The 25,045-nt window shown below is 46.5% G+C and overlaps 1 long non-coding RNA gene across 6 annotated transcripts in view; it reads right to left on the reverse strand.

The window, feature by feature from the left end:
• Nucleotides 1–349: 349 nt before the first annotated feature.
• The window catches only part of LOC108529154 (uncharacterized), a 55,516-nt gene continuing 30,820 nt past the window's right edge, over nucleotides 350–25,045 (reverse strand). For 2 of the 6 annotated variants that reach the window (XR_001885419.1, XR_001885420.1), the window contains 5 exons: nucleotides 12,820–12,934; nucleotides 7,474–7,630; nucleotides 5,715–5,799; nucleotides 4,906–4,994; nucleotides 2,910–3,769 (listed from right to left, as the gene is read on the reverse strand). This is a non-coding gene — a long non-coding RNA (uncharacterized LOC108529154). Of the gene's footprint in view, nucleotides 562–2,909; nucleotides 3,770–4,905; nucleotides 4,995–5,714; nucleotides 5,800–7,473; nucleotides 7,631–12,819; nucleotides 12,935–25,045 lie in introns of those variants that run through there. The other 4 variants (XR_001885423.1, XR_001885422.1, XR_001885421.1 and 1 more) reach the window with 4 other exon arrangements.

Here is a 25,045-nt window from a genome sequence, read left to right on the forward strand (position 1 = left end):
TAACAAAGTACTACAAACTGGGTGTTTAAATGACAGAAATGTAATATCTCACAGTTCTGGAGGCTGGAAGTCTGAAATCCAGGTGTCAGCAGGGTTCTTTTTTGTTTTGTGGGATGAAGTCTCGCTCTGTCGCCCAGGCTGGCGTGCAATGGCGCGATCTTAGCTCACTGCAACCTCCGCCTCCTGGATTCAAGCGATTCTCTTGCCTCAGCCTCCTGAGTAGCTGGGACTACAGGTGCATGCCACTACACCTGGCTAATTTTTGTATTTTTCTGTAGAGGTGAGGTTTCACCATGTTGGCCAGGCTGGTCTCGATCTCTGGACCTCAGGTGATTCGCCTGCATTAACCTCCCAAAGTGCTGGGATTACAGGTCTGAGTCACCGTGCCTGGCCTGCTTCTTTTGGAGGTTACTTCCTTCCTCCTTTTTGCTGGGAGGGAGAATTTGTTTGAGGTCTCTCCCTGGCTCTGGTGCTTTGCTGGCAATCTTTGGTGTTCCTTGGCTTGTAGCTGCATCAGCCCGGTCTCTGTCATCATCTTCTTGTGTGTCTGTCTTCAAATTTCTGCTTTTTATAAGGACACAAGTTATATCGGATTGGGGTCCACCCTCTTGCACTATGACCTAATCGGAACGAATTACCTCTGCTATGCTTCTACTTCCAAATAAGATCACATTCTTAGGTACTACAGGTTAGGATTTGAACATCTGAATTTTGGGATGGACTCAATTTAGCTCATAACAGAGGCCCATCAGAAATCTCGCCTCCTCCAGGAAGCCTTCTGCACTCAAAATCACATAATTCCCCTTTCTGGAACTCCCATAGCACATAATGTCTGAGGAACTCAGTGGCCCAGGGCCACTTGGGTATTTATATTCTGTCTCTCTGAGGCTGGACTCAACTCTGGGTTGATGGCATTTATAGTTTTTGAACACAAGTGCAGCACAGCAGAAGCCCTTTTATCTGATGTTATTAGGACTGGTAGTTGGGTAGTAAATTGAAAATCCAAAAGGAATGCCAGCAAGCAGCGTGGCTCAGCATGAGGTAGGTGGCAGATTGATGCAAGAGTAGACAGCAAAGGTTAACCACAGTGTTAGTGAAATCGATGTTGGCTAGGAGAGATTCTCCTGCATAAAAAAACAAACAGCAGCCACCAAAGCCCAAGATGGATGAAATCCGGATGCGAAGTTATCCAACTTCCCATTTGAGAGTGGATTTCCTTTTAAAGGAACCATCAATACTCTGTGCCATTTAAGACTCTTATCTGGTTTGGGTGTCAAAGGAAGTGGCCATACAAGCTGTTTGGGACTCTAAAAGTGGAATGGAATCCAGGACACAGTGAGGGGCCCCTAGGGAACCTGAATGATTTTGTTTTTGTTTTTTTGAGATGGAGTCTTCCTCTGTTGCCCAGGCTGGAGTGCAGTGGCATGATCTTGGCTCACTGCAAACTCCGCCTCCCGGGTTCAAGCGATTCTCCTGCCTCAGCCTCCTGAGTAGCTGGGATTACATGTGTGTGCCACCATGCCTGGCTAATTTTTGTATTTTTAGTAGAGACTGGGTTTCACCGTGTTAGCCAGGCTGGTCTCAAACTTCTGACCTCAAGTGATCTGCCCGCCTTGGCCTCCCAAAGTACTGGGATTACAGGTGTAAGCCACTGCACCTGGCTGGGAACCTGAACGATTCTGGAAAATAAAGTTGTCTTTTGAGAGTTAAACTATAAAACAAGCATAATAGGCCCAAAGCAGGGATTGGCAAAGACTTTGTTTCACCTGTTTCACAGCGTCAACATCCCCCCAAAAGATTGGCCATCAGAAGAGTGTGTGTGTGTGTGTGTGTGCGCGCGTGAGTGTGTGTGAATGTATGTATGCGTGTTGTGCATGGCAGTGTATGCATGTGAGTGTGAGTGTGAGCATGGCTGTGGGCATGTGGGCTTGGGTAATGTGTATGATCACATGCATGTGTGTGTGAGTGGGTGTGGATGTGCGGACAGCCAGGGAGGCCAAGGAGAGGGAGAACATACTGCCTTTGCCTAGCAAGGTGTAGCAAAGCCAAGCAGTGTGTCCCTGGCTTTCCGCAGGGGAAAGAGGGGGACACTGGGCCAGAAACTCATGCTCCTGGCCTCTGCTGAATCTCTGTCCATTCAGGGGAGATATATGCATGAAGTCATTGCAATGTGACACCTCTGTACTCATCAGATCACCCACGTCATCTAATGCACTCCCATCACATTCCAGACTCACTCAGTGCTGCCATCAGCTCCCAGGAGCTCTCCCTCCAGGGAGGGAATGTGCCCACCAGCAGACACTCAGATGGAGCATGTGGGGACAGAGGCTGACAGCCTGCCTGGCCATTCCTCCTAGTTCCTCTCCTCAGACTAGCTGGTGTCCTTGTGCAAGTTACTTACCCTCTCTGAGGTTCAGTTCCCTCCTCTTTGAAGTGGGTTTAATAATAGTAGCTGCCAGATAGGTTGTTGTGAGGATTGATGAGATTACCCATATCATGTGCTTAGCACAATGGCTAATGGACGGCAGGCCTTCCGAAAGTATAAGCTACCATCATAATGACCAATATGATAACAAATCAAAACATCTGTATTGTTTTTCATATGTGCTCCAGCAGGCTGACTGGGAGCACAATCTGCCGTCCATCCTGTATCCCCAGAGCTGAGCTCAGGGCCTGGTGGACAGCATATGCTCAGGAAGCGTTTGTTGCAGAAATGAATGAATGATGGTGAGTGAGTGAGTGGCAAGTCATGTTTCTAGGTCCATAAGTCCAGGGCTGATAGCTTTGCACAGGTGGGCCATTCTATACACGTGCACTTGGTGACTGGGCCACCTTTCCCTGGGGACAGCAGACCCCAACGAACTCTGGCACAGTACTCACTCTTGGAGGGGAAACAGGAAGGGAAGGAATTTGGAGATGGAGCTCCCTGAGCAGCCACCTGGTCACCAGGCCAGGGCTTGGGTCATTATCACCAAACTTCTCAGGCTGTTGAATTGGGCCATTGATGTCTGCTTTTGTTTTATTTTAGTTTGGAGGGAAGCACAAGCATCACTGAGCAAAGTCAGTATCCTCCTATGCGTTGCTGCTTATTCTAAGTGTGATTCATGGACCAGCAAAATGGACCTCACCTAGGAGCTTGTTGGAAATGCAGAATCTCAGCCTGACCTACGGAATCAGAATCTACATGTTAACAAGATCCCCAGGGGCTGTGTGTGCATGTCAAAGTGTGAGAGTTTTATGTCCTAGTGCCACTGCTTTGAGAACTACAGCTTGGTCATCTCTAGAAGAAAATCTAGCATTTGTGAGTTGCCACTTCTCCTGCACTCCAAAACGCACATCCCAGTTCCTGACCCATTAGAACGAGGTTGTCCAGGGATGTATGGTGCTCTTGCTCCTCCTGGCCATCTCATCTCCCCTCTCCTCTTCTGAAGCTCTTACACTGGTCAGCAACTGGGCCCTTCTTTGCCTTTATGATGAGAAACTTCTCTGCTATTTGCTGATTGAACTGATGTTTTCTTGAAAAGCGTGTTTTAATTCAAGAGAGTCGTTGTTAAGGCAAATCTGTCTGCTGTGAGTTTTATCTCCTCTCTGTTGCTTCCTGGTGGTGCCACCCCAGGTCCTGGCATGCATCTTCTGGAGCCCAAGGGGCAAAAAATACCCTTAGGCTTCCAGACAATCCCCGGCTTCTCCTCCACGTCTTTCCTCATCTATCCAGCTGTGCAGAGCTGGCACACGGGCATGCCCTGTCTTCATTCTTCCCAGCTCAAACCTGCTCCGGAGAGAATACAAACATATGTCAATGACAACACATAAAATCCGATGACAGCCCAAGAACTCCTAAATCTTCCAAATTGCCGTCTGCACTTCCTCTCCCTTTATATCCTGGCATGCCTGAGCTGACCTGCCCCCCCGGATCCAGCCCCAGCAGCTGTAATCATGTGTTCGCGTCTTCCAGCTGCTTTGGGAAACGCTGGGGCTCCAGGTACCAGCCTCTTCCTGGCTGCACCTCTCCAGAGTTGGAGACAGCTAAGGCGTGAGGGTCCCTAGGAATTGGGAACAGAGGACAGGGCCTAGAGCACCTCCAGACCCAAGTGTCCTTTGACTTTCCACGTGGAAAACCAAGAAATGACTAAATCCAGTGAATTAGCCACAGGAATCCCACTGCAGGAAAAAAGAGAATCCCTAGTTGGAAGAGTTATGGCAAAGAGACAGGGCCTCCTTCTCAAGCAGCTCTATGCTAAATATGGAAACTTCAAAGAAGGGTTACAATTTTCCTTGAGCATCTGGAAATTAGGTTCTGCTCTCAGGCTCAAGTTAAAAACAGTGGTTGGAATTCTGGTGTCAACTTTGCCAGATAAGGGGGAACTGGGGGAGCTCCTTGGTGGTGAAGTGACATCCTGGCTGGCCTCTGTGCCTCAGTATCGGTGAAGGACTTTGGGAAACAAAGGCTCCAGGACAGCCCATTTGCTCATCACAGGTGCAAAGAGGCCAATACTTGGCCTCCAACCTTTTTTAAACCTCTAGAGAAGAATCTTTCACTTTGGCTGAGGAGAAGCAAACACATTTAATAACTCATTTCTTAATGAAGAATGAATCATTTTTAAAAGCTTTCTGCTTCTTTTACCAACTGACCCTATAATTAGAAAAGCATTCATTTGCTTTTACTGCTGTCTCCCTAAAGCAAGATCTAGTGGTCAGGGACTATCAGGAAACAGAAGCACACTCAAATTAGAATGCTTTAAGGAGTCCCTTAAAAAAAATGTGTATCCTGCCCACACCTGCCTTGACTAAGGTGTGGGCAGGGTATAGGGAAACTGAAAGGGCTGGTGCAATATCCTGGAGCTGGGATCTCAGTGTAGGGCTCTTACCACCCCTGGGCCTAAAGTGCCGACAGGAGACAGTTACCAAATCTGGAAGGAGACAGTCAAGCGGAGAGGTGGCATTGACAGGAGCTGGGATCTTCAGCTGAGGCATGCAGCCAGCCTGAGATGACCCTGTGAGAACAGAGACAGAGGAATAAATATGCCAACTTCACTGACCAACTTCCTTCTAGTCTATCAGAGACCCCATTGACCAGACCCAGCCCAGAGCCAGAGGGAGAGCAGTCTATTACTATAGGACAGACAGGTCAGTCTCGTGGGGGTAGAGAGCAGTGTGGAGAGGGGCAAAGGGTGGATCTGGAGAGGCTGAGAGGAGCCACCTGGGACCAGAGCTGCTCTTACATTCCCTCTGCACCCCGCCTGATGCATTCCTTCTTAAAACTGCTGCCATGCAAGCATCTTGTCATTTTGCTCTGGAGCACCCGTTTGTGGTTGTCATTATTATATATTGCCTGGATCTGTCTTCTGCCAAGCCAGCTTGTAAGCCCTTAGAGACAGAGATTGCGTCTCTCTTGGATTTACCCACCGCCCTGGGGTACATATGTTCCAAGTCTCCTTTGGCTTTTTACATGGAAAACCAACCAAGAAATGAATAAATCCAGTGAATTAGCCACAGGAATCCCATGGCAGGACAAAAGAGAATTCTCAGTTGGGAGAGTTGTGGCAAAGAGAGAGTACCTCCTTCCCAAGCAGCACAACGTGTATACAAAACATATGGACAAGTTCGTGTGTGTGCGCTTGCGCATCAGCGAGGAGAGGCCAGGTGACGTGCAGGTAACAACCACCTGATCTCAGCAGCGTTATACAATAAATATTTTCTTTTGTTCACATTACCTGTCCATTGCAGGTCAGCATGGAGTGGTGTGCATGTCATAGTTAGTTTGGGACCCCCGATGGTGTCTTCTCAACACACACATCCCTAATTACAACAGAAGAGAGAGTATGGAGTGAATTACTCACTGGCCCAATGTGTCCCTTCTGTACACATTTCATAGGCCAAAGTGGGCTTGTGGCCATGCCTAACTGTCACAGTCAGGGAAGGAGAAGCCTCACATGCTCAGAAAGCAGGGAACTAGAGACATTTGGTGAGCAGTCTCCCAAAGCGGCTGAGGTTGGTCTCTACCAGGGATCCATGGAGGAATGAATAATTTTGAATTAAATGGAACAGTGGGTGTCAATACAAATTAAATGAATAAAAAAATCTATGCCTTTTGACATAGGAGTTCAAATCAGTCAACTCAGCAACAGAAAAAAATTAGCCAATCAAGTGTCCAGGAATTATAGAAATCAAATGATTTGTAAGACACAGACTAGTTTATATTACAAGACCCCATTTCTGGCTGGTTTCAGCATAGCCTATGTTGTTTGACATGAATTGTGCCTAGGATGTGGATTATTCATTGGGGGAGAATCAAATTCTCCCCCAATTCGATTATGTTATTGTTTTCCAGATTCTCATGTCCTTGGCTATTACTTTAAGACTCGGACAGACTGATAAAGATCCGCTCATTGATCCTGATGCCCTCTGTGGCTCAGCTCCAAAGAGGACATAGCTGTTACCACATCCGCTTCCCTGCCTTTTGTGGGACATCCCCATGCATGGCATTCTGCACTACCCCCAGGCATCGGTTCATAAAATTGCCTTATCCTGAGCCCTCCAAAATCCCTGGACCTTACAGGAAATCACCTCACCTCAAAAGCAGAAAAGGGTGAAAAAACATTTTCAGATCTGGGCAATCACTTTGTTGAAAAAATTGAAACCAAGTTTTCAGGAGTATTTTCAAAAGCAGAAAAGCATGTTCACTCATCTTTAGAAACTGTCTATACCTAAAAAACTGTTTAGGTAGTGATGCAGGTTGGCTGAGTTATCATCAAATTGTCTCAGCCACTTGGCTTCCCAAAGAAATTGCCTTGAAAAATCATGAAGAGACTGAGACTAAAGATGTAAGAGATGGCAATATTTTTTTTTTTAAAAACAAACAAGACCAAAAAACTACGATCTCTCTTCTCTGTTCCCTCCTATTTTTAAGTAATCTTTTGCACATCATGAACCCTGAAAACAAATGCTAATACTGCTTCCTCAGAGTAAATTGTCAAAGTAATTTTGATGGCTGGACTTAGGCAGATGGACGTTTTATTTACAATGCCAAGCCAGATATCCTGGGATACACACTAATTCATGAGCTCTCTAAGGACTTTTCTGTGCCTAGAAGAGAAACATGAAAATGACCCTGTGACTGAAAAGGTGCATGATCTCATTGAGAAAGTTATTGTCGCAGTAATCTTACAAGCCTACAAAAGTTGGGTGACTAGCAAGGTCCTTCCCTGTCTTCTGAGGGGTCTGGGTCAATTTAGCTCTGGGACCTTCTTAAGGGCCCTTTGAGGTCCTGTCAACTTCAGTATTTTTTAGCAACTCACATTCTGATATGACCTGCCAGGGAGAGGGTGAAAATGATCAGCAATGGCAACTTTCACTGTTATAATTCCTTTTCCTGATGGTAAAAGTAGGACACGCTCATTGCAGAGAATTTGGAAAATATGAAATAAAAAGAAAATAAAAGGTAACCATATTTTCCCACCCACTGATAATCACCATCAACTTTCTGATGACCTCCTCTTCCTTTTGAAGCTTCAGTTTTCCGTATTTTGATTTTTAAATTATTTCAATCATGCATTCATCCTTATTTATTGAGAGCATACGATTGTTCTGTTCCCATCATCAGTGATGTAGCAGTAGAATAAATAATGTCCTGTTCTCATGGAGACGAAATAATATCAGAGACAGTTACTAAAATTCAGAGGGCAGAAAGACCATGGGAAAATCTTCAAACACTTGGAAGTTAAATGGCACACTTCTAAATAATTCATGGGTCAAAGAAGGAGTCTCAAAGGGAATTAAAAACACATAGAACTCTGAGATGCAGCTAAAGCAGTGCTGAGAGGAAAATTTATAACACTAAATGCTAACATTAGAAGAGGAAACATCTGAAATCGATAATCAAAGTTCTCACTTCATAAAACTAGAAAAATAAGAAGAAAATTACACCCAAAGCAAGCAGAAGAAAGGGAATAAAAATAGAAGCAGAAATAAATTGAAAATAGGAAAATAATAGAGACAAATCAACCAAACAAAAGATTGTTTTCAAAAAAACCAATAAAATTGATACGTCTCTAGCAAGACTGACAAAATAAAAGAGAGAAGATATATTACCACAATCTCAGAGTTGAGACAGAGGATATCACTACAAATCCTGTAGTTGCTGAAAATATGATGAACAGATGCTTTGAACAACTTTATGCTCATAAATTCAACAACTTAAAAGAAACGAACCAATTCTGTAAATACTGCAACCTATCAAAACCCAACTGAGATAAAACAGACAATCTGAATAGCTCAAAAACTATGAAAGAAATGGACTTTGTAATTTAAAAGCTTCAGAGATGGTTTTCTGGAGAATTATAAAAAAAAAACAACAAACAAAAACCAGGAATTTTACACCATGTTATTCAGAAACTAGAAGAGAAGGGAATACTTCCCAATTCATTTTATGAAGCTAGTTTAACCTTGATACCAAAGCCAGATAAAGATTGTACAAGAAAAGAAAATCACAGACCAGCGTCTCTCATGAACTTAGATGCAAAAATCCTCAACAAAATATTAGCAAATCAAATCCAGAGAGGAATACACATACCTTAGGGAGGTAGGGGTGACTTAACAAAATGAGCTAAGACTTCACATTTAGACAGATTTAGTTTCAATTACCAGCTTCCCATGTGATACAATAACTCAACCTCAGTTTACCTATCTGTAATATAGGGGCAACACACATATTTTAGGATTGGTTCATGTATCTAGTAAATGAAACTATATGTCAGAAAAAAAAGTCAATGGAAGTTATATTATTTTGTCATATTTCTTTTTTTTTTCTTCTTTTTTTGATAGAGATAGGGTTTCGCCGTGTTGGCCAGGCTGGTATCGAACTCCTGAGCTCAAGTGATCCACTTGTCTTGGCCTCCCAAAGGGGATTACAGGTGTGAGCCACCACGCCCACCAGGTTTTCTCTTATGGAGGAACTAAATGTTACAGCAATAGCTGGTACTTTGTTATGGCAGACCAAGCTGACTAATACAGTCATGGCCCTTAAACGTGGCCCATGAGACCCTGCACCTTCTGGCCTCCCCTCTTTCTGATCGCTACCGTGACCTTTCCTCCGTGGCCCACTCTCTCCAGCACCACAGGCTTCCTTGGTAGTCTCTGAATGACACGAGCATATTCCTACCCCAGGGCCTTTGCACTCCCATCTCCCCAGCCAGCCTCACTCTTCCTCCACGGAAATTTCCCTCATTTCCTTCAAGTTTTTGTTCAAAAAGCCTTCTCAATGAGGCTGACCCTGAAAACTCTTTACAACTCACCTTCCCCCATTGAGCACTTCAACCCCCCTTACACGTTCTATTTAAAAAAAAATAAATCTTCCCACATATTGATCTCTTCCTAACACATGGTATCATGTATTTGTGATATTGTCTATTGCCTGTCACCGTCTGAAAAATGATAAGCTCCAGAAAATCAGGTATACGGGTCTCTGTTTTGTTCACTGAATCATTCCAAGTGCCTAGGACTCTGGCTGACACGTATTTCCTGTTCCAGAAAACCTGTTGGCTGAGCGAATGAACCTCTTCCCCCAGCGAGCGAGCCTGTCGGCCGAGGAGACCACGCCATACCAGGATTTCCCAGCAGGTGGCAGCCGACGCACGCCAGAGACGGCTGGGCGCCTACACTTTGAACTCAAGGTTCTTCCAATTAAGTGCAAAATAAGGAACCAGGAGAGTCATCAGTTTGGCTTACTCCCGACGCAGACTTGCACTGGAGGCTGTGTGGAGGGATGAGCCGGTGAGCTGATAAAGCCTTTATCTAATACAGGAGGCTGTTTACCCACAATTCAGGGGTAAAAAAATGTAAACAGCTGTTGAGATGGAAGAAGGTCAGAGTCCTCCCACGGTGGGGAAAAGGGGCAGAAGAAAGGCTGTGGCCACGGATTGGCATCACTCCTGCAGATGGAAAAGTGACATTGGACAACTACTCAGGGAAAAAGGTGAGCCCCTAACACACCGCCGGTGCCGTGGACGTTTCTAGTCTTATTATTATTATTGTTTTTTGAGACGGAGTTTTGCTCCTGTTGCCCAGGCTGGAGTGCAGTGGTGTGATCTTGGCTCATGCAACCTCCGCCTCCCGGGTTCAAGGGATTCTCCTGCCTCAGCCTCCTGAATAGCTGGAATATAGGCCCCTGCCACCACGCCCAGCTAATTTTTTTTTGTATTTTTAGTGGGTGGTGGGGGGGGGGGCGTGTTTCACCAGGTTGGCCAGGCTGGTCTCAAACTCCTGACCTCAGGTGATCCACCTGCCTTGGACTCCCAAAGTGCTGGGATTACAGGTGTGAGCCACCACACCTGGCCTAATCTTACTGTTAACACACCAGAAGATGCTTTGTTATGAAACCTTGAATCTCCCTGTGGGCCCCTGCCAAGCTGCCCTCCTCCCAGGTGCTTCTGTTATCCATCCAGTCATGGAATCGAGTTGCAGTGGTAAGGAACCCTTTGAAAGCCAAGTGCAAGGTGAGCCTGCCTTCCAGCAAATTCAGCATTTGAATGTATCCGTTTAGTGGGAGGCTCCCAGGCAGAAATTGCTTGATAATCTGAGTCTACAAGCCCAGAAAAAATCTTTGTCAGCTGATCAACCTAGTAACTATCACAGTGACTACAAGAGCTAGCATTCATTGAGCGCTTCCTGTGTACCAGGCATGTGCTGGAGATGTTTACCTGCACTATCTTATTCATTGTCAGTGCCAATCTCTGAAGTTCACCCTCTTCTCATCCCCAACTCACAGATGACACGAGAGCGGTTGTCACTAGCCCATGGACCCAGTTCGGTGCTCCCTCGCCCCTGCAGGGGAGGAATCCCCTGAGATGTACCAAGGTGTCCTGATAGACCTCAGAGAACAGCTAGTCCACCACTCGGTGTTGACAGAAGGGTAAGCTGAGGCCCAGAGAGGGGAAGGGACTGGCTAAGTTTACACAGAAGCCTGCCCAGTCCCTGTGCAGGAAGAGCAACCCAGTGCCTTTAACATTCCCAACCAATGTCAGGAGGTCAAGCACAGGCTTTTATTATTTATTTGTTTGCTTGTTTATTTAGAGACAGGGTCTCACTCTGTTGCCCAGGCTGGAGTGCAGTGATGCGACCATAGTTCGCTGCAGCCTCGAACTCTTGGACTCAAGCAATCCTCCCTCCTCTGCACTCCCCACCCCCAGTAGCTGGAACTACAGGCACATGGGTCATCATATTGTATTGCTATGTTGCTCAGGCTGATCTCGAACTCCTGAGCTCAAGTGATCTTCTCACCTCGACCTCCCAAAGTGCTGGGATTACAGGTGTGAGTCACCGTGCCTGGCCAATCACAAGCTTTTAGTTTGCTTTCCTCAGATTCCACATTTGCTTCAGTCCTTGCTGGCACTGAACACTTTTGCATAAGAGCTTGTGAAAATAACACCACCTCTCTTATTTTAGGAGTTTTATCAACTAGTAGACTGTCCAGCTGGAATCACTGGCCTCTCATAATGTGAACTCTGGCTTCTGTGGCTATTAGCTGGTGATTTTGGTCAAGCCACTCAACTCTGAGCTGGTTTGTTCATTGGTAAAATGGGGGTAGCAATATATATTCATGAAAGGCTAGATTCTAAGCTAGTGCTGTCCCATACAAATGTAATGGTAGCCACATTTGTAATTTTAAATTTTCTAATAGCCACATCAAAAAAAAAAAAAAAAAAGGTAAAGGGGGAACCAAAGCACATACCATGATTAATTTTCATAAATTGTTTCATTGAATGCAGTAGCTTCCAAATACCATCATTTCAATGTCTAGTCAATATCCAATTGTTAATGGGATACTTTGTTTCATTTTCACACTAAGTCTTCAAGATGGGGTGTGTGTTTTGCACTTACAGCACATCTCAGTTTGGACTGGTCAGGTGGCAAGGGGCTGCTGTATGGGACAGGACTGTTTTCTGCCTCCATAGCATTTTGAGCATGTGGCTCTTTGCTTTAGGAGGATCTTTGTATCTACACCTTGTTTGTAGATGGTCATCATTTGGGACCCTAACAGAACAGAGATGGCCTTCTTCCTGGCCTAACAAGTCCCTAGTACTCCCCTGTCATCAGCAGGCCTCTGGGCTGTCTTTGAAAACATTCCCTTCCGAGATAGGTTTCCTCCAACACCACAAACAGGTCTTTCCCATTCTCTGCAAATATTCATGTCCATTTTGTCCTTGATGTGGTGGAAGTGTTCTTAATAACTGCACAGCAGACTAAGATACAGTAAGAGAGGAATGCAGAGGATGGTGGGGTGATGGGGGAGGTGGAGAGATCACATCCTCCCTCGGGATGGGCTTGGTATTGTGGCAACCTGGGGCTCAGGGATTTGGTCTGTAGAATGTTGTCTTTGCTTGTCAGCTTGGAGCCTCACCTCGCCGCGCCCAGCTCAACTCTGTGGCCTCAACAGAAACACCCTCATTACAGGAGTGCCCCACCTCCGTGACCGCGACTTATATTTGATAATAAGCAGGTATGAGGGGTGCAATTGTGCATGGGCTGTGCTCAGAGAAACATGAAAAGGCTCAAGCCACGCTTCACCCTCAGGGGCCTGGCCTGGGAGATGGGAGCCAGCATCTGCTTGGGTTCTCCTGACAGCAATGGTCACTGTGGCTCATGGAGAGTGACAAATGCAGGTGGGGTAGCTCAGACACAGGGCTCTAGGCTCTCCATAGGGTCTAGGGGTGGTAGAGACCCCTCTAACTCTCCCCTCACTCCCAGCTCCCAGACAGTTCCTTCCTTTTTAGTTTTTCTGGAAGGCAGAGGTTGAGGGCCAGAGCTCTGCATTCAGCCTACCTGGGTTCACATTCCAGCTCTGCCATGTCCTGTGTGGCTTTGGTGAGTGACCCAACCTCTCTCTGCATTGGTGTCCTCCTCTATGAGTGGGGTGGTAACTCCTTCTCGGGGTTTTCTGAGGAATAAGTGAGGCAATAAACAGGAGACTCAGCATCAGACCAGTGTACCATGATTGTATTTTACAGGGAGAGACCTGGTTCCCAGTACTTTGGCTTATCCAGAATAGAGGCATCTTATTTTCCCCAATCAACTAATTTTATAGTTAAAAAATACAATATTAATAAAATCTATGCTGACAGAGAACAATCTCTGAGATGTACTCTGAAGTGAAAAAAGCAAAGTGTATAATACAGGCCAACATGGAACACAGACACAGGGCCTGTGTTTGGGATGGCACAAAAGTTACTGGTAATGGGTGACTGGGGAGGGGAGCCGGAGACAGCAGTGCGAGAGGGCTTGACTTTTCATTCTCTAGCCCCTTGTAATATTCCCATTTTACCAGGAGTATGTATTCCTGCTTTTTTGTTTTTCGTTGTGAACATGAATTAATTTTTTCAATTAAAAAAAAAAACTAATTCAAATATCTCCCCACCCCACCAATGAAAATGGTCATTGTAAAAAATTTCCCAGTTCTGAAGAGAGAGCCTGCAAATGCTGTACCATTTCATTGCTGGGTGTTAGAGGATCCAGGGTCCCTGCCTGGGAAGATGGTTTGCTCTGAAATTCATTTTCCATGTATCACCATTTAAGCATCTGTCAGGGTTTAACTGGGGCGAGAGGAAAGCAGCTACTCACGCATGTAACACATATGCACCCAGCAAACAGCGCTTCCCTCTCACACACGCACGCATGCACACACACACTTACACAACTAAGGACTACACATGCACCCCTCACCAGCCAAACCACTTCATACCCACCTACTAACAAATGAGCCACTTCACCTATCCGCATCCAACCCCAAAAGCCCTTTACACCCACAAACACACAACACCCACCCGGACAACCAAGCACTCCACACACCACAACAGCCTTTACACACATGCACCCAACGACCAAAGTACTTCACACATGCAACCCAGAGATCAGAAGGGCTTCATGCATCTGCCCAATAAGCAAAGCACTTAATATACACACGCACAGAGCTTTACACACATACGCACCCCAACCAAAGGGTCCACACACACACTCACATGCCCCAACGGCCAAAGCACTTCGCACACCCCCCACATGCACACCCAAACAGCTTTACTCCTTCCACCAACGTGCATCATACACAGTCCCCAACAACCAAAATATTTTACTCCCATGCACCCCGACAGCCAATGCTCTCCACACAGACCCCCCTTCAAAAGCCCCAAAGCGCTTCAATTGGTTTGATGCAGAGGTAGATACTTGAACACCAAGACATTAGACTGCGACTTTCTTTTCAGATTAATGAGCAGAAAAGATTGGAGGAGGGAGGGGCGAGAATGGCGGGAGAGAGCAATTACACCCAAATCTTTTCTCTGTTGATTAGGGATTCCTTCTCTAGCCTGCTTTGGCTCCAGCTAAATCTTTTTCTAATGAGATGTGGCTTATCCAGATCAAGGCCCTGAGAAAAAAGTTGCAATTAACTTTAAGAAGAAAAAGAGTGAGTGAGAAAAGGAAGGAAGAGTGGAGGGGGCGGCCAGGGATAGGGAGTGGGGGCAGGGCCAGGGGCCTGGGCGGTCAGGCTGGGAGGAGCCCAGGGGCTGGAGCAGGCTCCCAGCAGGTGGAGGGGCGCAGGCCCCGGCTGTGCTTCTGGAGTTTAGGGAACGGCCCTGTGATGCCTCTGCCAGCCTGGGTCAGGCCTTGTGGCCACTTCAGGCTCAAATCAAGGTGCAGGAATGGTGAGTGCCCTCGGGTTTCGGCTTTCCTGGCTCTGCACCCCAATCCCTGGCAGCGGCCTCTCTCCTTTCTGTCTGCCTACCCTCTGGAGGACATGGGCCCTCCTCTGTCCACCCAGAACCTTGGGTGGTGTCTGGTCAGCACTGACTCTGCTCTTGGGAGCTGGTGGGTTCAGCAGTCCTCCGGCGGCCGGGAGCCATGGGTTTGGCATGGGCCTCAGCACTGATGGCTGCCGCCGAGGTCCCCCCGACTTGCCTCACTCTTTCCATCTGGGAGTGAGGTCTTGAGTTATTTTAATGTGAGTCACTTAGAAGGGTGGACAGGGCCTAGGACTGAAGGAGACACTTCATATTGAGATGCTAAAAACACCTCACGATCCTAGAACTGACACAGATTGACCTTTCTGTGTTTCTCTCTGAAATCAAGCTAGACCCAGTCACAGCTGACGAATAGTCACTTCCTCTCCCTGATGCTCAGTTTCTTCACCTGTTAAGAAAACTAAAGAAGTGGGGCAGTGGATCTCCAGAGCCTCTGCCAATCCTGACACCCCCAGATCCAACAGAAGGCACAGATGCAGACTCCACATGTCCTGATTTGAGTACTCACGGCTCCCTCCCTGATTCCCAAGCTCTGCTAGGCACATTCGCGGGACACTTACACCTTCCTGAAAGTTGTTTTCCGTGCAGAGATTGGTTTTTGCCCTATTTGGCAAGAAATATCCAGCAATGCCTGAAGGCGGCTTTCACAAATCTTGAGGTCTCTAACCTGGCGCTTGTGGTGGGGTCTCGGCTAATAACTCGACATCTGTATGCCAGCCGAGCTGGGGACCCCGAGCCTGGATCAGATGGAGTTAGGATGGGTGGGGTGGATGGGGGGGCAGGAGTGGGCTGCAGTCTCCTTTCTCTTTGGTCACACACAGCCAGGTATGAGGAAAGGGTCTGGGCAGATTACTTAAAGCTGAAGTCCTTTATTTTCCTACCCATAGCATTTCCTTTTCCCGTTCTGTGCATCTCCCTGTGCAAATTAAAAGGGATTTTGATGGCACGCTGGTGACTCCATGGGATAAAGTGAATCTGGGTCTCTGCAACTTGCTTGACTTCCAGAGAAGCGGGGCCTTTGCATGTTGGTGGCCACCCACACACACGGGCTTCCTCCGTGGGATGTCTGGGTGACCCCTTGCCAAATAAGCCCCCCGGGCCTGGACACAGATGAGCTGGGCCCGTCTTTCCTGTGTCTAAGTTCTAGAGAGGTCACACAAGTCCCCACCTCCAAGCCCCAAGAATTTCCTTCAAGCCTGGTTCCCGGGTCCCCAGCCAGCCCTCCCTTCTGTCCCTGCCCTCCACAGTGTTGGTTGCTGGAGACAATCTAGGCTTTCTCCTGTCTCTCTCTGGCTCTCGCCAATGTAATAAGCATATGTGCTAGAAATCCTAGCTGCAGTGCTAAGTTAGAAATTCTTCTTAAACATATAGCAAGGTCAGATGAAGGGGAAAAAAATAGAAAACAAAACACAAAACCCTGAAACAGAAATTGGACACAGGAGGGCAGATGTAGACTGAACAGGAAGTGCTGGCCCGAGGCTAAATGAAACAGCTGTCACCATTGTTCTGGACTGAAAACTGCCTTTGCAAACTCCATGCGGTCCAGGCTCAGAAAGCAGATGTTAATAATTACAGCACATGAAACGAAGGGCACAGGATTAGGCAAGTGACGAAAAAGAAATGGTACCAGTAGATTTATAACTCGCCTAGGCAAATCTGCTTGCTGGTGTGGGGGGTGGGCTGGGCGGCTTCCTTGCAGAGGCCCCTCCTCAACCCCCTTCCTAGTTTGGCATTTTGGCTTCCGGGATGATCTCAGAATCTGGGGATTGTTTTATGGTGGGGGGCCATGGAGACCCATTCAAGCTGCCTTTCCAGGGACCCCATGACTCCAGGGCCATAGACGGTTGCCTCTGACCTACAGGAAAAAGGATAAAATCTCTAATGCTCAGCCCAGGTACAAAAAGGGGATCTGTGGGCAGAAAATCACTGGATGGGTTGCTGCAAGCCAGGACTCATGCGGACACAAAGCTGGGCAGCCATTCTTGGAGCTCTTGTTTTTACCAAAGGGTTCACGTCTAAAATCCAGGAGCTCAAGTTCTTTGCAGCTGAAATTGATTCACACTTTAAAATCAGCCAGACCCTAGCGCCTTGGCAAGGGAGCTCAAGGAGGATGTTGGGACACTTAAAGAAAGTCAGCAAGGCGAGTTTCTTGGGCTAATTACATAAGTAGAAAAGGCAGAGTCTTCACATGTTTTCTGAACATTCCTCAGTGCTTTTCCATGTGAGCCAGAATTGTAAAAAACAAAACAAAACAACACACTCGCATCCACAGAAATTCCTCCCATCCCACCACCCCCTAGAAAGGACGTCTCTAGGAAAGGTTAGGAAGAAGGTAAAGCATGTGTTTGGCATCTTTATGCCTGATATGGAAACCATATGCTTAAATACACTAGCAAACATACTTAATATAACACTCGCTTTTATTAAATGTGGTTTTATAAACGCTCTCCCCAGCCAGGGCACCTTCCCCATGCTGGAGGCTGGAACTTGGCAAAATAATCTTCCCGCTGTTACATCTATTGATACACATTTTTTGAAAATGAGTCTCGGACCCTTGGAAAATAGACTGGTTCTGATTATTATTGCAAGAGGGAAGGGGCACACGAGGGCATCTTTTTTCCTCTGATAAATTAAAAGAACTGTAACGGGTGCTTTCTGCAACCTGTAAAAGGGCAGAGCCATCTGTGATTCATTTAGCAGCTCCTTATAGAAGATTTATTTGATTAATTCGGTCAGAAGAGAGAGAATATGGATTTTCCCCTTCTCTGAAAGGCACATACACACTCACACATGCACACATGCACCCACCCATGGGTAGACATCTCAGGAATGAAAAATGACTAATCGTGTTATTGGAACTGGCGAACGCGGGGCCTCAGTGGTGAGATAGCAAGCTCCCGCCCTGCCAATGGGAGGGCCAGTTTCAGAAGAGATTTAATATCCTCAGGCCCAATGCCATCAAAGAGTGAGCCCAGAGGATAATACCGTGAACTACTGGATCGCTTTGCTTAGGCATTGATTACTGGATGCCAGGCACTGTGTTGAGCATTTTGAATGCATTATCTCATTACATCATCACAATGACCCTCGCGGGAGGTACTGTCGCCATCACCACTTTATAGACTGGGAGACGGCCCCATTCCCGGCAGGCCTCAGCTCAAAATTCTTTTCACTTTTTCCAGTGGAATTTTGCTTTCTCAGTCCTCCGTGCCTACAGCAGACAGATGGAGGCCACGCCTTACGTTTATCTAGTGGTGGGTAATCTTGGAAGGGGTTATCCACATTGGCTGTGCTTTATCCCTATAGGTTTCAGTTCAGTGTTGATTAGAGAAACACTCTCCTTTAGGCTTATCTCTAGTCTCAAGGAGAGCTCTGGCCTCCTCTGACCTTTGTTGCCCCTAACTTACGTGACCCAACCCTATAAGCAATCATCTCTAGACCACTGTCAATTCCTGGTTGGGGGAGGTGGTAACAGCCCCTTAGAGAGGTCCTTGCAAAGGGCAAAGAAAACAGTACAGGTGAAAGGAATCATAAAAGCACACAAGATCTGACCCAAAGAAGACTTTGGATGTCAATGTCAGGAGTGGCAAATATATGGTAAGTAAATGTGTCACTGCTCTCTTTCCTTTGCTCACAGCAGACACTGCTAATTGATCCCAGCTCTGTCTTCTACTAAGCCTCAAAATCCTCAATACAGAACTCCAGTCAGCCTCTACCAATAGATCAGAATTAGCAAAAATAGTTGAAAGCTGTTTGCAGTCCCTTTCAGTTGAATGTTTCATTTTGTGGAGGGAGAAACAGGGGCCCAGATAGAAGTCAGCTACAAAAGCAGTCAGAGAAGGTCAGTTCTCAGCCTCAGATCTCTAGCTTTCTCTGCCCAGTATTTTCAGCATCCACACCAGTGGGGCCGGTCCAAGCCACGGTGCAGTGGGTCAGAAGCCTCTGTATTTTGCTGGGTCTCTGCTGTCACCCCCTCCCTGCAATAGAACGTCACTGAAGCTGCTCTGCAGACAGGATAAAAGGCATCCTTTTGAAGGCTGCAGAAGATTGAAATCTTTGTGACTTTAAAATAATTAACCCCAAACCAGGATGGAGTGGGGCAGCCTGAGCCCATGATCTGTTACAATCCAGGGTCTAAGATTCTAGAAAGAAGTAGAAGTTTTCATTTTGGAAATACTGGCATCAGTAGACACTCCTCATTCTCTCACTGGCTGGACCACAGGAAATGCCTAGATCAAAGGCAACCAGGACTCAATAGGCTTAAGGTATTGAGGGCTTGTCTCGACTGCGGGGCTGTCACCCCGGCCCTCAGACTTTTCAGCTGGGCGGAATTTCTCTGTGGAAAGAATAACAGGATTTTGTGAAAGGAAGAAGGAGGCTTCAAGTTCAGAAGTTCCCTCCAGAGCTCTTTCCTCCTGCTCCCTTGCTAGGACCTAATCTTCAATGTTTCTCAGCCCGACATGGCTCAAGGGGGATTTTGTGCTTCACTACTTAGTTCTGTTGAATATCTGATTGGTGGAGACAAGCTTTTCCATAGAAGAATAAGACTGAGTACCAGGACTTAGGTTCAGAGAATCAGAGGGTGAGTCTGAAATCCAACATATTTGGAAGGGAGGCAGTCATGGCACATTCAGTATGAAGAGCGTTTTCACTATCCCATTGGCAGGGTTGCCTGTGGGGTCTTTAGGAGACCTGCTTAAAGAATAGACAAGAATTGTGTACAACTTGCCTCTTAGCCCTTGGGTTGATCCTGGTACTTCTGCTATTTTTGAGGAGGCTTGAAAACACTTCGTTTAAACCTGCCTTCTACAACCCTGTGTATACTATGAATTTCCATTATCTAAGAAGAAAATTTTGCTAACTGAATCAAACTCTAGCCCAGCCTAACTTCTTGAAAAGATCACAAATATTGAACTAGTGAGGTCCCAAATACCGAGGATTGTACAGGGCCCAAATACTGCCCCTTGAGGGGGTTTGTTGACCAACATCATTTGTTGAAAGAAGATGCTTGTATTACAGAAGTAGTTTTCCAGAATGTTCCTGACTGGGTGACAGTTCAGAGAAGGAGTGAAGTTGGGGGGCAGGTAATGAAGAGAGAAGGTCCTCTGTGTACCTTTTCCTTTTTTTTTTTGAGACGTAGTCTCACTCTGTCACCCAGGCTGGAGTTCAGTGGCGCGATCTCAGCTCACTGCAAGCTCCGCCTCGCGGGTTCAAGTGATTCTCCTGCCTCAGCCTCCTGAGTAGCTGGGGATTACAGGCACCCATCACTACAACTGGCTTTTTTTTTTTTTTTTTTTTTTTTTTTTTTGTTTTTAGCAGAGACATGTTTTTGCCATGTTGGCCAGGCTGGTCTCAAACTCCTGACCTCGGATCATCCACCTGCCTCAACCTCCCAAAGTGCTGGGATTACAGGTGGGAGCCACCATGCCTTGTCCCTCCCTGTGCCATTTCTGATTCCACTTATGGATAAACAAGCAGGCTGAGGTGGGTATGCATTACCCTGAAGACACAACTCAAAAGAGGACTGTGTGCCTCTGGGAATTTCACTTAGTGGCCAACCAGATCTTTACTAGATGTGTGACTTTGGACAAGTTAGATAACATCTCCTATTTCTTTGTAAAACAGGAGTAACAATAGCACCTACCTCACAAGGTTGTTGTGAGGATTAAATGAGATAAAGCACTTAGAATAGGGACTGGCACAAAGTACCAAGAAAATATTATCTCCCCAATGTCCATCAGCTGATGAATGGATAAAGAGAATGTGGTCTATCGATGCAATGGAATATTATTCACCCATAAAAATAAATGAAGTGCTGATACACAGTACCATGTAGACAAACGTGGAAGACATTATGTTGAATGAAAGAAGCCAGACACAAAAGGCCATCTATTGTATGATTTCATTTATATGAAATATCTGGAATAGGCAAATCTACAGAGACAAAAAGCAGAATCATGATTTCTTAGGGCTGGTAGGGGATGGTAGGACGGGGAAGTAACAGCTAAAGGGTATGGGATTTCTTTTTGAGATGATAGAAATGTTCGAAAATGGACTGTGGTGATGGTGGCACATATCTGTGAATATACTCAAAACCATTCCATTATATACACTTTGAATGACTTGTATGGGATGTGAATTATATCTTAATAAAGCTGTTTAAAAGAAAACCTTTTTTTTTAGGTGAGTGTGGTTACAAAAACGGGATGATGGAGTCTTTGACAACTGGAGAGTGGTTGCTCTACCTACAGACATTCAGATAGAAAATAAAAACATGCTTGTGGGCCAAACTCAGCCTCAGTTTCCCCATCTGCTAGACAGAAGTTCCTCCCTCAAAGGGCTGTTGGAAGGAAAAATGAGATAATTCATCTACAGCACTTAGCATGGAGCCTGGCATATTCCAGGCACTCAGGAGGTAGCAGTGGCATTGCCATTATTCTTTTAGACTCTAGAATTCCATGCTGGAGGAGTTTGGGGGGCAGACTGGCTGGAAAGGAAGTGGGTAACTAGGGGTCATGTCCTGAAGCTACATTTGCAAATGAAGCCTACTGCATTAGCTTAGGTCATATGTTACAAAGAAAAAGACATTTGCAAAGTTTTCTAAACATGCCTTTATTCACACTTTCATAGGGTTGAAAAAACACCTGTAATCAAATAATAACATTATTATTAAAGTTGAAGTGTCTTTGATGAGAGGCCCATGAGGAGTTTGGAAGAATTTAAGTCTCCCTGATCCCTGAAAACTGTTCCCATAGGTGCCTGATTCCATAGGTGCCACTACTATTGTTAGAATTAATATTTAAGTGACCACATGTGAAGGGCACTGGACAGAGTGAAGAGGCTGGGCTCTTGACTTGACTCAGCCACTCACCAAATGTGCAACTTAAGGAAAATACTGTTATTTCCCTGGACTTCAGTGTTTTCAACTATAGGATGAGAAGATGGTGGGTGCAACCTCTGAATATCCTTCAAGCAAAAAACTTCAGAATCCAGGATAATGGCCCAAATCTTATCACCACCTAGGTAAGCCAGATTGGACTGTCTGAAGGATGTCTCCCATAGACTGGAACTTGTCCTTTCTATTCCAAGTGTTTTGAGTTCTAGAATTCCAGGCCAAAGCTCACAGCATGCTTGCTAGAGAAGCGCCTCACCACTACCTCCATTCTGATTCCCCCTTAGGCTGAAGTGCCAACATAGTTAATCCTCTCTCTGGGGCTGAAGACACTGAATTGAAAAGTATCACCCCTAAATTCATGTCTACTGGATCCTGTGAGAGTGGTCTTATTTGGAAATAGGGTCTTTGGAGATGTAATCAAGGTAAGATGAAGTCATACTGGATTAGGGTAGCTCTTAATCTAATGATTGGAGTCCTGTTAAGAAGAGGGAAATGTGGAAGACGTGACACAGAGGGGAGAATGCCATGTGTAAGTGGAAGCAGAGATTGAAGTGAAGCTGCCGCAAGCCCAGGAAGTCAGACTGCTAGCACCAACAACTAGAAGAGAGACGTGGAACAGCAATGTGATCATCCCAAGGGCACGGCCAGAATTTCGTGGCATCAGTGATGCTGTAGCTCACACATCTGAACTTGCTTCACACAGTCCCAGAGCAACTTCTACACCCCACCAGCTTTCTGGTACTCCATGTTTTGGGGGCCAGACACCAACTGGATAGTACCCAAAAGCTGTCCTATTCTCCTTCGCTACTTTGACTTGGTGCTGAGCCTCGCCTGTGGGTTCTGCAGCAGTGAGAAAGGATGGGGCTGAAGGCTTGGCAGTTCCTCAGGCATGAGGGATAACCATGGTTATTGAAGAAGAATGTCTAATGACACAGAAAAGTGCTCATGGTTCATTCGTTCATTCATTCAACAAATATTAGTATTACTTGAGCACCCGCTCTGTCACAGGCACTGTCTCAGGCTCTGGTGGTAGAGCACTGCTGGTGGGAATGGGGATGAGCCAGTCCAGGGATCCTGGGGCTCCAGGGTTGGCTGAGATTGTTCTGTGGAACCCTGAGCATTTTTGCAATCTCTTAATATCTAATGGAGATTGTATAGTTACTCCCAGCAAGATCACTTGGGCTGACATGTCACCTTCCTTTGCAGGAATCTGGAATGACATCAGCTGGAAACAGTGATGCTAAATATCTTGTGGTAGTCAGGAGCTGCCTGAAAGATAGGACTGCAGTTAGAAATAAGTTTCTTTTCTTTTTTTTTTTAGACGGAGTTTTATTCTTGTTGTCCAGGCTGGAGTGCAATGGCACGATCTTGACTCACTGCAAACTCCACCTCCTGGATTCAAGTGATTCTTCTGCCTCAGCCTCCCGAGTAGCTGGGATTACAGGCAACCATCACCATCCCTGGCTAATGTTTGTATTTTTAGTAGAGACAGTGTTTTGCCATGTTGGCCAGGCTGGTTTCGAACTCCTGACCTCAGGTGATCTGCTTGCCTTGGACTCCCAAAGTGCTGGGATTACAGGCATGAGCCACCATGCCCGGCCAAGTTAGAATTAAGTTTTTAAAATAGGAAAGCAATGAATACATTATAAGTGCCTTGGCTTGGTAGATGAACAACTTTCAAAATGTAGAACTAGAGGCCAAATAATTGAAAGTGTTCTTGAGGAGAGGAAAGCCCTTTATTCAACTTAATACATTGACTAAGTTTATTTAATATATACCTTTGAATAGAACCTATGTGCCAGGCCCTATGGTTGGCACTGGGTACAGCGACACAACACAGAGAAGGTCCCTGCTCCCACGGAGCTGAGGCACTTACCACGGGAGACAGTCAATAGGCAAAAGCCACTTTCTTAGGCACTCAATACATGACAGTTATTCATTGGAAACAGTGAATAACTAGAATAACTATCATGTACTGAGTGCTTAAGAAGGTGGCTTTTGTCCCATGCAGGCACTACCCTGGGCTCTGGAGACTGAGCAAGGAGCAGCAGAGGCCAGTTCAGGCTGACTCCTTGCTGTCCTGAAACTTACATCCTATCAGGGCTGGCAGCTAAGAAGCAAAAGGGGAAAAAAAAAAATCCAAACAGGAAAAGGTCAGATGGAAACCTCAGAGTGACATGGTTGAGACTTTCAGGGAGATGGGAGGGGGCTACTGTAGCAGGTAGTCAGGGAAGACTTCTTAGAGGAGGTGGTGAGAGAATCCCAACACTCAGTTCTTTCAAGAGGCAAGGTGAAGGAAGGAGAAGCACAATTTGTGCCTAGACTTGGCAGGTCCGAGTTTTGTAGGAACTAGCTAGCTTTGCTTTAGGGCCACAGGTAGGTAAACTGAGGTGATGTGATCTGTCTAGGGTTGCTCAAGAAGTCAGTGGCAAAGCCAGGCTAGAACTCTGGGTTTGGGCTCCCTGGGCAGTGCTCTTCCCATGCTGTGTACCATCCTGCCTCTTACGAAATGACTTCCTGAATGCTTTCATGGACCTCTGGCCACACAAAGGATGTGTCTGTGTGTCAGGCGGGTCTCAAGGATTTCTGAAAGTCCTAAAATGTGCATGGTGCTATGCCAGGAGCCACGAGGAGTGTGACAGACCAAGCTATGAGGGATCTACACTGGCATAGGAAGATGAAAGCAGCAATACCAGAGGGTGTGGGTGTGACAGTGTCCCAACGTGCTGCTGAAAGAAGCGGTGGGTTGAAGAGGTTCCTGGGAGGAGAGGCCACGGCAGCTGGGCTGAGAGCTTAACCTCTCATTTACTCACAGACAACTTCTCAGCCTGCATTTCACTGTCCCCCCAGCCCCTAGCATGGGGGCCCAGGGACAGGAGGAGGTCTTGGCACAACTGCGGCTGGAGGCCTCTGCCTTGAGCCCTGGGTTGAGGTGTCTTAGATCTACAGAGAGGCCCCTGGCCAGGGTTCCTATGGGACTAGCCCTGCCCCTGCTCACTTCTGTTCCTTGTTGCTGTGCCACGCGCCGCTGGCTTTGATGTTGGTCCCACTCAGCTTGGTCCAGCTTTGAGGTCTCCTGCTATGACGCCCCAGGATGGCTCTCCAGTTCACAGGGACTCTCCCTCTCTGTATCACAGCCTAGATCTGGCCTCCTCCTTGCTGGGTTGTGGCAGCGGGATCACTCTGGGGCCCAGGGAGAGGTAACGAAGGAAAAAGATAACTTTGGGCCAGATTGGGGAGGGTTTTATAGGCCTGGGGTCGCTAGGCAGATGTGCTCTGATGGATGACGGGGAGCCCCCCATCCCTGGCCATCTGAGTGGCATGTGAGGCCTAATGGGGGCAGTTGGAAATAGTGATCACGAGT

This window comes from Rhinopithecus bieti, unplaced genomic scaffold (genome assembly GCF_001698545.2).
Source record: "Rhinopithecus bieti isolate Rb0 unplaced genomic scaffold, ASM169854v2 scaffold_5982, whole genome shotgun sequence".
Taxonomy (NCBI): domain Eukaryota; kingdom Metazoa; phylum Chordata; class Mammalia; order Primates; family Cercopithecidae; genus Rhinopithecus; species Rhinopithecus bieti.